A 12,298-nucleotide genomic window follows, 5' to 3' on the forward strand; every position below is an offset into this window, starting at 1 on the left:
TCACACAACATTTTCAAAACCACAAAAGCCATTTCATTTGAGTAAAACTTAGTTTTAAGATGGCAGAAAGTACCTTGATAATTTTCTTTTAAGAAGGAAAGAAAACAAGCCATTAAAGAGAAATTCTTCTGAGAGAATTAAAACATGTGATATACCTCTGACTTGGCACTCCTTCCATTCTGGAGACCTTTTTTGATAACTGTTTTCATCACAGAATGATTTAAAGTAAAATAAATTGAAATTAGAGTAATTATTTCCCAATGAGTGGCTATTTCCATTTAAAACCAAAAGCCAACTAATTATTGCTCTTCCCATAAAATTAAATATGAAATCTACATTATGTAATTGTACACTTATTTCCCCCTTGTGTATTCTAACTTCTTCCTCAGAAACCTAAGATGCCATCTTGCAGACTGCCTCCAGTGGCTACAATTTTGGCAGCAGCAAAGGACAACTTTAAACATTTTGCACCTAAGGTGGCTTTAGATACCTTTGGATAGAAAGTACAGTCTGAGCCATTTTACAAAATGTGCGGCCATTTTACAAAACAGCTTGACAGTTCCTGCAAGTGTTAAACATAGAGTTACCCTATGATCCAGCAGTTCCACTACTAAATCTATACCTAAGGGAAATAAAAACTTATGTCTGCACAAAAGCTTGTACGTGAATGTTCATAGAAGCATATTTCTGAAAACAAAAGGTGGAAAAAATTCAAATGTCAATCTGACAAATGAATAAACAAAATGTGGAATATCCGTACAATAGAATAACATTCAGCTATAAAAAGGTTTGAAATATTGATCCATGTTACAACATGGATGAACCATGAAAGCATTATGTAAAGAAAAGCAGCCACTCTCAAAAGATCACATATTGTATGGTCCCATTTATATGAAATGCCCATAATAGCAAATCTGTAGAGACAGAAAGGAGACTAGTGGTTGCCTAGGGCTGAGAGGGTTGACAGAATCAAAAAGCATTGTTAATGTGTAATGGGTTTCTTTATGAGGGGACAGAAATCTAAAGTTGGATTGTTGTGATGGTTACACACGTCTTTTAGTGGTTGCACTAAGAACCACTGAATTGTATACATTAAAGGGTTAAATTATGGTATGTAAATTACATCCTAATAAAGCTGTTAAAATTATAATTTTATATTTATAAATTTGAAAATTCATCCAAAATGACAAATTCTTAAAACATGCAACGTAACAAGAATAACCCAAGAAAAGAAACATCTAAAAAATCTATATCTACTTAAAAACTTGTTTGTATAATGAAGTACCTTTACAGAAAATGATTTCCAGGGATAAATGGCTTTCCAAGTAAATTCTTCCAAATATTTAGGGAAGAAATATTGGTAATCTTACATAAAATCCTTCCAGGAAACATAAAATAATATATTGCTCAAAAATTTTATAAGGCCAACATAAGCTTCAGATCAAAACTAAAAAGAATATTACAAGAATAGAATCATAGGCAAGTTTCTCTTTGAACATGTATGCAAAATTTGTAAACAAAAGCACAAACTGTATCCATGGTATGTAAAACAGTAATATATCACAATCAAAGTGGCTTTATTCTAGTAATGCAAGGTTGGTTTAATGTTCCCACATAAAACTGATCCCAGGAATGAATTAGAGTGGGAAAAAAGTCATTTAAAAAAGAAGTCTTGGGAATTCCCTGGTGGTCCAGTGGTTAGGACTTGGCACTTTCACTGCTGGGGGCCTGGGGTTCAATCCCTGGTCAGGGAACTAAGATCCTGCAAGGCATGAGGTAGGCCCCCCCCCCCAAAAAAAGAAGTTTTAACCAGGAGAAGCACAAGATGTGAATAAAAATAACAGATACACCTTATGAAAAGTAGAAGATTATGGAATATTTGAAACTTTAAAAAAAAACAGAAATTGCTAAAGATTCAAGAGGATGTGACAAATGATGTACATAGGGAAAAATAAAATAAAATAAAATATACAAATGATGGGAGCCCAAACATCCAGATACCCAAGTCCCATCTCTGAAAATCCTCATTCAATGGGTTCTGGATTTCCTCTATGTTTAAAAACCTACAGGTGATTCTGACAAGATTCATAGACAATGTAAAGCTTCTGATTTACAGGGAATAATACCATATTATTTTGTTATTTTATAGTTATATTAACAGGTTGTTACTATTCACAGATAAGTCTGATGTCAAAATGCACTCCCCACTAGGGATAAAAAAGGAACTAGTACTCTCTACTGCTACTTGGTGGCAGCATGCATATACTGCAATGGCAATTATTGTAGGAATACAAATTAATGGAACATTTTAGAATTGGAAGACTACATAGAAGTCACCTAGTCAAGCTTCCAACTATTATAGTTGTGAAAACTAAGGCCCATATAAATGAAATGATTTATCTCCAAAGAGGGTTAGTGAAAGAGTATGAAATAAAAAAATACCTCTGAACTTTTAATTCAGTGCTATTTTTATTAATCTCACTATTAGCTCAAACTTCAGTGTGACAGATTTGGGATTGAATTCTTGCTTGAACTTAGTGGTTGCATGCCTTTTAGTAAGTTACTAAAACACTTAACTTCACTTTTCACATATGTAAAATGGTGAGCCCTTGACTGATATAGAGTATGAGATAGCCTAGCACTGTTTTTAACACAAACAAGTACTTAAATTTTTTTGCCTTTCATCCCTATTAGACAACCTCTATTTTCTTAAGAATGAAAGTGTCTTTCAGCTAGCAAAACACCCCAGAGCTGACCACATTCTGGCAAGAGATATAGGATTCTTTTCCTTACTGGGGGGGTTCTTTATACCTGATATTTGAACTGCACTGAAACATGAACTTCTCTTGTTTATACTGTATTAATGGACTTGATAGATGAATTTTAAAAGTAATATGCAGGAATTAAGCTGCATGACTCTCAAGAAATATAATTCGATAGTGGTGGCTAGAATGATAAACAGTGTTTGGATAGGGAGTCCATATTGATATGAACAACCTGTACTCCCATTCGTCTATTAAGAATAATAGAATCCTTTAAAAATCTGTTTTAAAGGACAGTTATTTTCTTCTACCTCATTTAAGTTACCTCAAGAAAAAGACAATCTCCTGAATCCTTGTTTAAAAGGCTTTTAATATAAAGCAAATAATTTTTTGCAACATTTCCCAAACTTTTCATTATCAAGTTAGCTGAGGCTTCTCAACGATTATCATTTCACAACAATATTTCCATTTTCACCGTCTTTAAATGAATTGGCCTCATAGATGTGCCATTAAAACAGAGCTTCACCCTCAACATATTTTAAAGTTTGTATTCAAACAGTATGAAGAAAACAGGATCAGGGAATTCAGCCATAAAAGTGAATGGATTACTGATACATGTTACATCATGGATGCAACTAAGTGAAAGAAATCAGACACGAAAGGCCACATATTGTATGGTTCCATTTATACGAAATGTCCAACAGTGGCAAATCCATACACATGGAAAATATATACATTAGTGGTTGCCAGGGATTTGGAAGAGACGGAAATAGGGAATGACTGCTTAAAATGGTTGTAGGTTTTCTTTTGGGGTGATGAAAATGTTTTGCAACTAGGCAGTGGTGACAATTTCACAGCATTGTGACAGTACTAAATTCACTGAATGGTACAGTGAACTGTAAAATGATCAAAATGGTGAATTTTATGTTATGTTCATTTTACTACAATAAAAAGGAGAAAGAAATAGGGAAAGACTTTGAGTTTGGGAAAGTAAGGTGAAACTGGTCAAGAAAAAGACAGCTCTACTATTCAGTTTTCTCTCAGCTCTCCCAGTGCATTAATCCTCAGCAAAAAGTAGCGTGAACTTGTAGATGACAGTCATTCAACAGAGTCCAGGGAAAAGTAAATAAAATAAACCCAACTCTTCTTCTTTAGCACATCTATGAAATGTTAACTTGCTGCTCAGCCACGTGGACATTCATGAGGACGTTTCACTTTAGGTGTCCTCTACTCCAGTACTTTACTCACAGCTCATTCACACATGTATGCAACAGCATTTCTTAATTTAATGGACCTCTGCAGTGCTGGTTGTGATCAGTCTCATGAAAAGAAAAGGGAAGGAGGAAAAAGCCTCCACATTGGCTTGGTGGTCTTGGGATGAAATGGATGCAGAAGACAGTTTGATTGTCAAACTGGAAACTTTTATTTTCCTTTTCCTCTTCTTTTTATCTTTCCTATAAGGTCTTCTGTCCACTTCCCACCGCCTTCTTTCAAACAGGAAAGACACTAATTAGCTGCTGGATTTTTTTTTTGTTAAACAACTATTGTTTTAGATTTCTTGTTGTCCGCTGAATGTTATTGTTTTTACTGCCAAATGAGCTCCGGTGGTTGATGTAGGGGGTCGCTTGGGAACTTAACTTTTCAAGTTTAAGTGGAAAAGTTTTTTGTTTGAATTGGCTTTTACTGGGTGCTTCAAGATTGCTCTTAGCTCTTTGATGGGGGACTGAGTAGCACTATGTTTCCTTTGAGGTCCCAGTAAATAAAGGATCCCATGTCCTCCTGGGCACTTTATCGTGATTTTGCTGTGTGTGCTCTCTAATAGCCAGATGCAGATTCCAGGAAATGACATATAAATGAATATAAATAATCTAATAGTTTTAGAATTTGCTTTGGCCATACTCCTGGTCTCATTCTACTTCTTGTAGCAGATGGCTTTAAAGAGCATTAGCTATGTATATATTAAATATAATATACATATACCAATATTAAATATTATATTGGTGTATAAATGTAATATATTACTGTTTAAATTAGTGTATAACAATTATGTTTTATATTAACATGTATTTTTGCATAGCATATATTGTACACAAAATATATGACTAATGCAATACATTTATATGTTTAATATGTTCATTCTATTAATATATCATGCAATATTGATTATAAAACAATTACATCATAATATATAAATATATAATTATTATTATCTGATATAATACATTATATTTAAAGTATTCTATATAACACAATACATAATGTATTATTATAAGACAAGTATATTACATAAATATAATACTTATATAAAGTATATATATTTTAATTATACATTACACATGCAATAATTTAAATCAAATGGGCCATAATCTCACTACCTACACATAACTACATTTAAAATCTTGAACCCTGTCTAAATCATGCTTACATATCGCTCAACCTGTTTTTCTACACATGCACATATACACACATTTTATACACAATATATATGTATACTACCCGTTTTCAGTTCAATGTATATAAATATATGATATATATAATTATATTCCTGTGTATGTATACAAATATAAATCAAAGGTATGTGTAGGGCTTCCCTGGTGGCGCGGTGGTTGAGAGTCCACCTGCCGATGCAGTGGACACGGGTTCGTGCCCCGGTCCGGGAAGATCCACATGCTGCGGAACGGCTGGGTCCGTGAGCCATGGCGGCTGAGCCTGCGCGTCCGGAGCCTGTGCTCCGCAACGGGAGAGGCCACAGCAGTGAGAGGCCCAGGTACAGAAAAGAAAAAAAAAAAAAAAAAAGGTATGTGTATAGGTATGTATTTCACATATTTATATAAATATATCATATAATGTATGTGTATATAAATACATGATTATATACATACATATACACAAATAGACTTATTTAAACAAAAGAGACCTAAATAAACAGTTCTCGAAAAATAAAACTAGTTATGTCTCACTGTTTCAATAACAGATTATAGTTTTCTACTGTATGTGCTTCTGTAATTGTTATGAACAATTCCCATTTGTTGAATGTTAAGTTGTTTTAATTTTTTTGCCATTATTAATGAAGCTCTGAAGAATATGGTGGGCAAAATTACTTGAAAAACTCTCCTAAAAGAAAAGAGTTAGGTATGCTAGGTTAAATGTAAACAACTTATTTTTAAGTGCAAGTCTATTTTGAAGTGTGCAGTAGAAATTTCCAGGACCCATGAAAGAAGGGGGGGGGGACATTTGTGAGAGTTATAGCTATATTAAGAGTGGATTGAAGATCTTGATAGCCTAGAACAGAAGCTGGCAATCCTGTTTTTATGGAGCCAAATGGCAAATATTTTAGGCTTTGTGGATCAAAGAGGCAAAATTGAGCATATTATTTAGGTACTTAAGTAACCATTTAAAATATTACCAGTTAAAATGTGAAATTATTCATAGCTCATAGGCCATAAAAATAGGCAGCTGTCTGGATTTGGAATAAAGGCCATAGTTTAATGACACACCTGACCTGACATACAGACTTGTTGTTAAAATGGCCATGACCACATGGGAGGCAGGAGATAAGACTCCATCCCTACTAGATGGGAAGTTCGAACTAAATCTATCTATCCCTAGCTTCACCTTTAATGAAAGGGTGTGCCAGTAAAAAATGTATCTGCTGGCAAAGGGAGACTAAGCCCAGATTCTCTTGGCCTCTGCTCTGGGTAGGAAACAGGTAGGAAATCTTGAGAATTCTGAACCCCAGATCTGTGTTCACAGTGTTTGTGTTGCAAATTTATTGTGGTCTTGCAAACAGAAGGTAAAAAATTACCTTAAAATGCTCCAGATCGGTGGTATTCCAAACACAGAACTAAACACTCTCTGGAGAAGTAGACCTTCAACCCAGGCCTATAGCCTTCCCACAGAAAAAGTTTAGCTAAACATGAGCTCATGATCTAAATTTACACAATAATGAAGAAATCAGCTACAATGGGAGAGAATCAGCAAAAACAATCAATACCAGAATTAGATTCCCAAGGCCATCCATTGAATGTTGGAATGATCAGGTGCAAGGCAGAAAATATACATAAAACTAGAACTGAAAAAAGGAACAGGGATGTTTTAAAAGACTGGGTAGGATCTTTAAATATTTTTAAAGTCCATGTCATTGATAAAGCTAAAAACTCAAAGGTTGTGTAAAACAGCAGATTAATCATGGAGAAGAGTGAAATTATGCTGTTTTTAAAAATATGGCAAATCAGATTTTCTGCCTAATTATATAAGTACATTTCTCTTAAAAAATACACATATTTTAAAGACTTATTGGCTGTAAAATAACTAAAGGATATTTCAGAGGGCTTCTCTCCAAAGAAAAGTGTGAAGTAGCAAAACACAGAAAGTCGAGGGGAAAAAATGTCAATATATACATTGCTATAGGGTGAAGTAAACCTTAGGCCAGCAACAATGTGGAGGAGCTGACCCTTAGATGCTTACAACTAAGCTGGAATCTTCAAAAAGTTCAACTATTTATAACTAAAAAAGATTTCTTAAATTAATAACCAAGTGTTTTAATTGACATCAGAAGAGCAAAACAATAAACCCTCAGAACATAGAAAAAATAGATAATAAAGATATGAGCAGAACTTAATAAAACAGAAAAAAGTATAAAATTGAGGTGATTTAGTAAGTCAAAAAATATTCTTTGAAAATATTTTAAAAACACACTTTGATTAAGCAAAACAAAAACAAAAGTAAATAATACACAGAAAGAATCAGGACAATGTTATAGCAGAGAACATATGAAATGCCAGGTAAATTTGAACATTTATGTAAAGTGGACAATTTCCTGGCTCCTAGAGTTTACCAAAACTGACACAGAAGAAATATATAGCTGGAGTTCTTTCACCAGTAAAGGAATTAAGTCAATAGTTTACAATCTTTCACCAAGAAAATAACAGACCCACCCAGATCGTTTGGGTGGGGAATTCTATCAAACTTCTATTAAACAGATAACATCAGTAGTAATAAAGAAAAACTTCTAGAGAGTAGCAAGGAAGAATGCTCCTTTATTTATCTTATGAAGTCTATATAATCCTAATACTGACAATAGATTAGGACTGTAAAGAAAAATAAATTTACAGGTCAAATTTACTTGTAAGTATAAAAGCAAAATTTTGATTCTACGATATTAGCTACCCCAGTTCACTAGAGTAAGAAAAAGCATGAGCAAGTTAGGTCATCCAATGAATGAAAAGGTAGTTTAATGTCAAGTATATATATCAATAGATTGAAAACACCACATTTTCTTTCTTTCATCTGTCTCTTTAAAAAATTGATAAGTACTTATATTGATCTCTCTTGTACTAGGCACTGTGCTAAGTCACTTACATATTTACTTCTTTAAGCCTTCTATTATCCCTGGGGAAGGTTCTATTTTCCTTCCATTTCTTAGGTAAGACTTTAACCCCCAGAAAAGTAAAGTAACATTTGCAAGTTTCTGTGAATGGTCAGTGATGGGACCAGTACAGGAACATCCAAAGTCTGTGCTTGGAAACAGTGCCCTATATTGACACTCACATTACAGATGAAAGGAAAGGAAGCATGCACTTACCATATAGATTAAATCTCACATTACACGTTAAAGGAAAGGAACCATGCACTTACATTATAGATTAATACCCACATAACAGGTTAAAGGAGAAAAAGGCATGTGCTTCTCTCAAAAGTTGTAAAGAAAGCATATCTATTTCTAACTATATTTCCCAGTTTCTTTGCTTCATTTTCTGACCTTTGTAGTGCATTCTGCCGTGAGGAAAATTTTAATTCTTATATAATTAAATGTATCCTTTTTTTCTTTGAATCTTAGTAAGGTGATCCTCATGAATAATTTATTTCAAGTCTACCAGGTTTCTGATACATTTACAGTTTCATTATTTTTTTACTTTTAACTAGTTGCTGTATCTAGAATTTAGTAATGATAGCCATATTTTCCCACTTTGTTGAATAAGTTTTGCTACTGACCAAATGTCCATTTTATTTTAATCTCAAATCCCTTATGCTCTTGCCTCTAATTTTAAGATGTTTCCTATCCCACTGGTTGTTTTGTCTATCTGAAACAAAATGCTACCTTAATTATAATGTAATTATAATATAATAAATGTAATTAGTAAACATAATACTATATATAATAAATAGCATAATATAAAATAACAAAATATAATTTACCATATAACAAGGTCAAAAAAGAACAAAACTATACAATCACTTGAAATATCCCCCAAAGATATTTTATAAAATTCAATATTCATTTCTAATTTAAATGAAATAGTAAAATAGGGATTGATGAATGCTTCCATAGTAAGACGAAATTATATATCTAAAAGAGAAAGAGGTAAATGATAAACTTTAGTAACACTGGCAATAAATATAGGACAAGATGAAGATGCCTGATATAATCTTAAAGAAAAAGTATTATGTAACATTGTCTTTGCAGCACTGATGAGTTCAGTGAAAAGAAAATCTAATAGAAAAGAGTATCTCGTTCTGCTTAATGTCTGTACACTTGTCCATTGCATGAACATAACAGCTTATTTAACAATATGTTACTGATCTGCATCTGGATTTCTAGGTTTTCATGGAATTTTATTATGCACAATTGTTACAAACTCTAGGACTTTCTCTTAGGTTTATATCTTTTGAAAGAAACAGTATCTCCGTAGATGGGTTATGTGGGCTGGCTGCTAGCAGACTATGGCTACTTCTCGGTTCTTCCCTTTACATTCCTAGTCAAATGTGAAAAACGGAAGGCAAGAAGGTCTTCTGTTTAGAGACTCTAAAGATAGGTCTTGGTGATAAAGCCTTGGTGGTAAAGGCTAAAAATATCAACCCAGAACAAGTGTTTTTCCAGCTGTAACTATGTGTGATTCCCTTGGTTTTATTCTGTAGAGGATGTAATAAGACAAGACTGTAGGATCTGCCCTCAATGTGCTTCCAGTAAGATGAGCTAAGTCAAGTATGGTGGCATATCTAATTCAAGACAAAATATAATGGCTCCTTTCTCTCATAGCAAAACTTCGTGGAGTGAATATCGAAGTCACTGTAGGCTCTTAATTAAAGGAACACAATAAATCTTGTATTGGAAGGTGGTTATTCTGGTCTCTTTGCAGAGATGAATTGGAAATTGTCTAGAAGAAGGAAAATTAGCTTAACCAAAGTTAAACTCATAAATAATTGAGCATCTATGGCCTATGTTTCTCTTTGATCATAATTTCTCCCAATTTATAGACCTCTTTGATACCCGATTAATCATTGTCAAAGATGCAATTAACAATGATTATTACTGTGTATTAGGTTTTGCCTGGGCCCTGAAGAAACCATCGTAAATTATGAGCTATGATTGTCACTTGATTTTCTCACAAAGAACAATCAGAACTCCTGGTCTTAAGTGGCTTGGAATGTGAAACTAAGAAGTCTCTTAGATATTATTAGAGGATCCCACAGAGCCCATCGGTGAAAGTTTGGAAAACATTGGGCTTCTTAAAATTAATTCTTGTAGTGTGTTACGAAAGGTGACTGAACCAAAAGGATAACAGTGTTTCTGGTTCTGTTGTTAGCGTTCTCCATGGAAACATCACGGAAGCTTCTGGACTCAATTTCCTTCCCCATGTGTGAATGTCACTGAAAATATCCAACTCCATTCTATCCCCATATAACTTCAGAAACTAAGCAAAATGAAGACTCAAAATTCATTTCAAATAATGAAATGAAGATATAATGTAGAATGGAACTGGGAAAATGCCTGGTTTAAATTGTGGAAAGTACCAACTATACAATTCTGGATAAGTTGCTTAATCTTGCTTAGTCTAATTTAATGCCCATCTCACAGGATGGTATAATGATTAATTTAATATCTTTGTATACATACAGTGTTATGTAACTTCTTCTTGTTCTTGAGTAAATTCATATCTTAAGCAACTCACTTTAAAAAATAGTTACTTGCTTAAATTACTCTTACCTTCTATTATCAGCTGAATTGTGTCCTGCTCAAGTTAGTGTGGAAGTCTTACCCCCAATACCTCGTAATATGACTGTATTTGGAGGTAAGGCCCTTGAATAGGTAATTGAGGTCAAATGAGGTCAAATGGGTGGGCTCTATTCCAATATGACTGGTGTTCTTATAAAAAGAAAATATTAGGACACAGACATGCACAGAGAGAACAAAGTAATTATTAGTAACCACGATCATGTCGTGAATGCACGGAATACGTCACCATTTGCCAACCACCGTGTCAAGTCAGCAGAAACTACAGAAATTAAGAGCTCACCGCAGAAATTCACACACCCTTGCACTAGGTAAGGGACCACAGGCAGACGTTCACTCAGCCTCTCATGTGTCCCTCACGGAGTGTACGCTCTCTCCTGGGCGGGGCGAGCACAGACACTTATGGGAGTTTTACTACTTTTAAAATGGTTGATACAACCATGTCTCACTGGATGAGTTAACAAACGCTTTTTGTAAATCCAAATTCTCCACACCTCCTACCTTTCGCGTTGCCCTAGTCTCAAAGCTCCTGCCCCTGCTCCTCAGGCCGCGTCCCATGTGAGGCGGGGCTGCGTGCGGACGCACGGCGAGCGCGCAGTCGTCCTCGAGTCCCGCCCCCACGGAGCCGCCGCCGGTTTGAACAGCATCCCCGCGGCGCGTAGGGCTATGAGGGAGGCGCCAAGGGCCGGCGATTCGCCGCGGGCGGCGGCGCGGGAGCGCGGCATGGAGGGGCTGGCCTAGCTGGGGCTCGTGGCCCTGCGTCGTCTGGCTGCGACGCGGGTCCTGCGCACGCTGCAGGGCCGCAGCCGCGGGAGGTGAGCGCCCGAGGGGCCGGGAGGCGAGCGGGGACCCCAGGCGGGTGTGGGCATCGTGTCCACAGCCAGCGTCCCCGAAGCCGCGCTCGGGCCGTGATCACTCGGTGAAGCTGCGCTGCGACACAGCAGCCGACTTCTTCCGCGCTGTGAGGACTGTGCGCGCTGCAGGACTCAGTGCCTCTGCCTGCGGGAGGGCCTGCTGGTCTTAACGCCGACCGCTTCCGCGGGCTGGACTGGGTGCCGCCCCTGAGCACCCTCTGCCCTGATCTGTATCCAGAGCTTCTTCCAGCCACAGCTGGGCGAGACAGGTTTGTAGTTCCCGCTTCCGGGGGCTGTCATGTGGGCGCTGCGAAGCGGGGTTTTAGATGGTGCAAGGTGGAGGCTGGGCACTAGACCCGGTGCCCAGTGCCCGAGTGTGCGTGCACTAGACGGGGCGTGCAGCCTAGGACTCCTGCCAGCTCGGTGACCCTGGCCGAGTGCCTTAAGGCTTCTAGGTCTCAGTGTTCTCATCTGTAGCATGGGGTTAACAAGACCCACTCTCCGTGGCGGTTACAAGGACTCACTCTGTTAATGCTTGTAGACTCTGCAATGTAGAACACTTAGCACAGTTGGAGCATCGTTAATGTTGCACAGATGTTACCTGGTGTGTGAATGGCTTTGCCTGGTACAGACCAAAGCGAGAGGAAACTGATATATCCCAGCTTCAT

The sequence above is a fragment of the Tursiops truncatus genome, chromosome 18 (genome assembly GCF_011762595.2).
Source record: "Tursiops truncatus isolate mTurTru1 chromosome 18, mTurTru1.mat.Y, whole genome shotgun sequence".
Taxonomy (NCBI): domain Eukaryota; kingdom Metazoa; phylum Chordata; class Mammalia; order Artiodactyla; family Delphinidae; genus Tursiops; species Tursiops truncatus.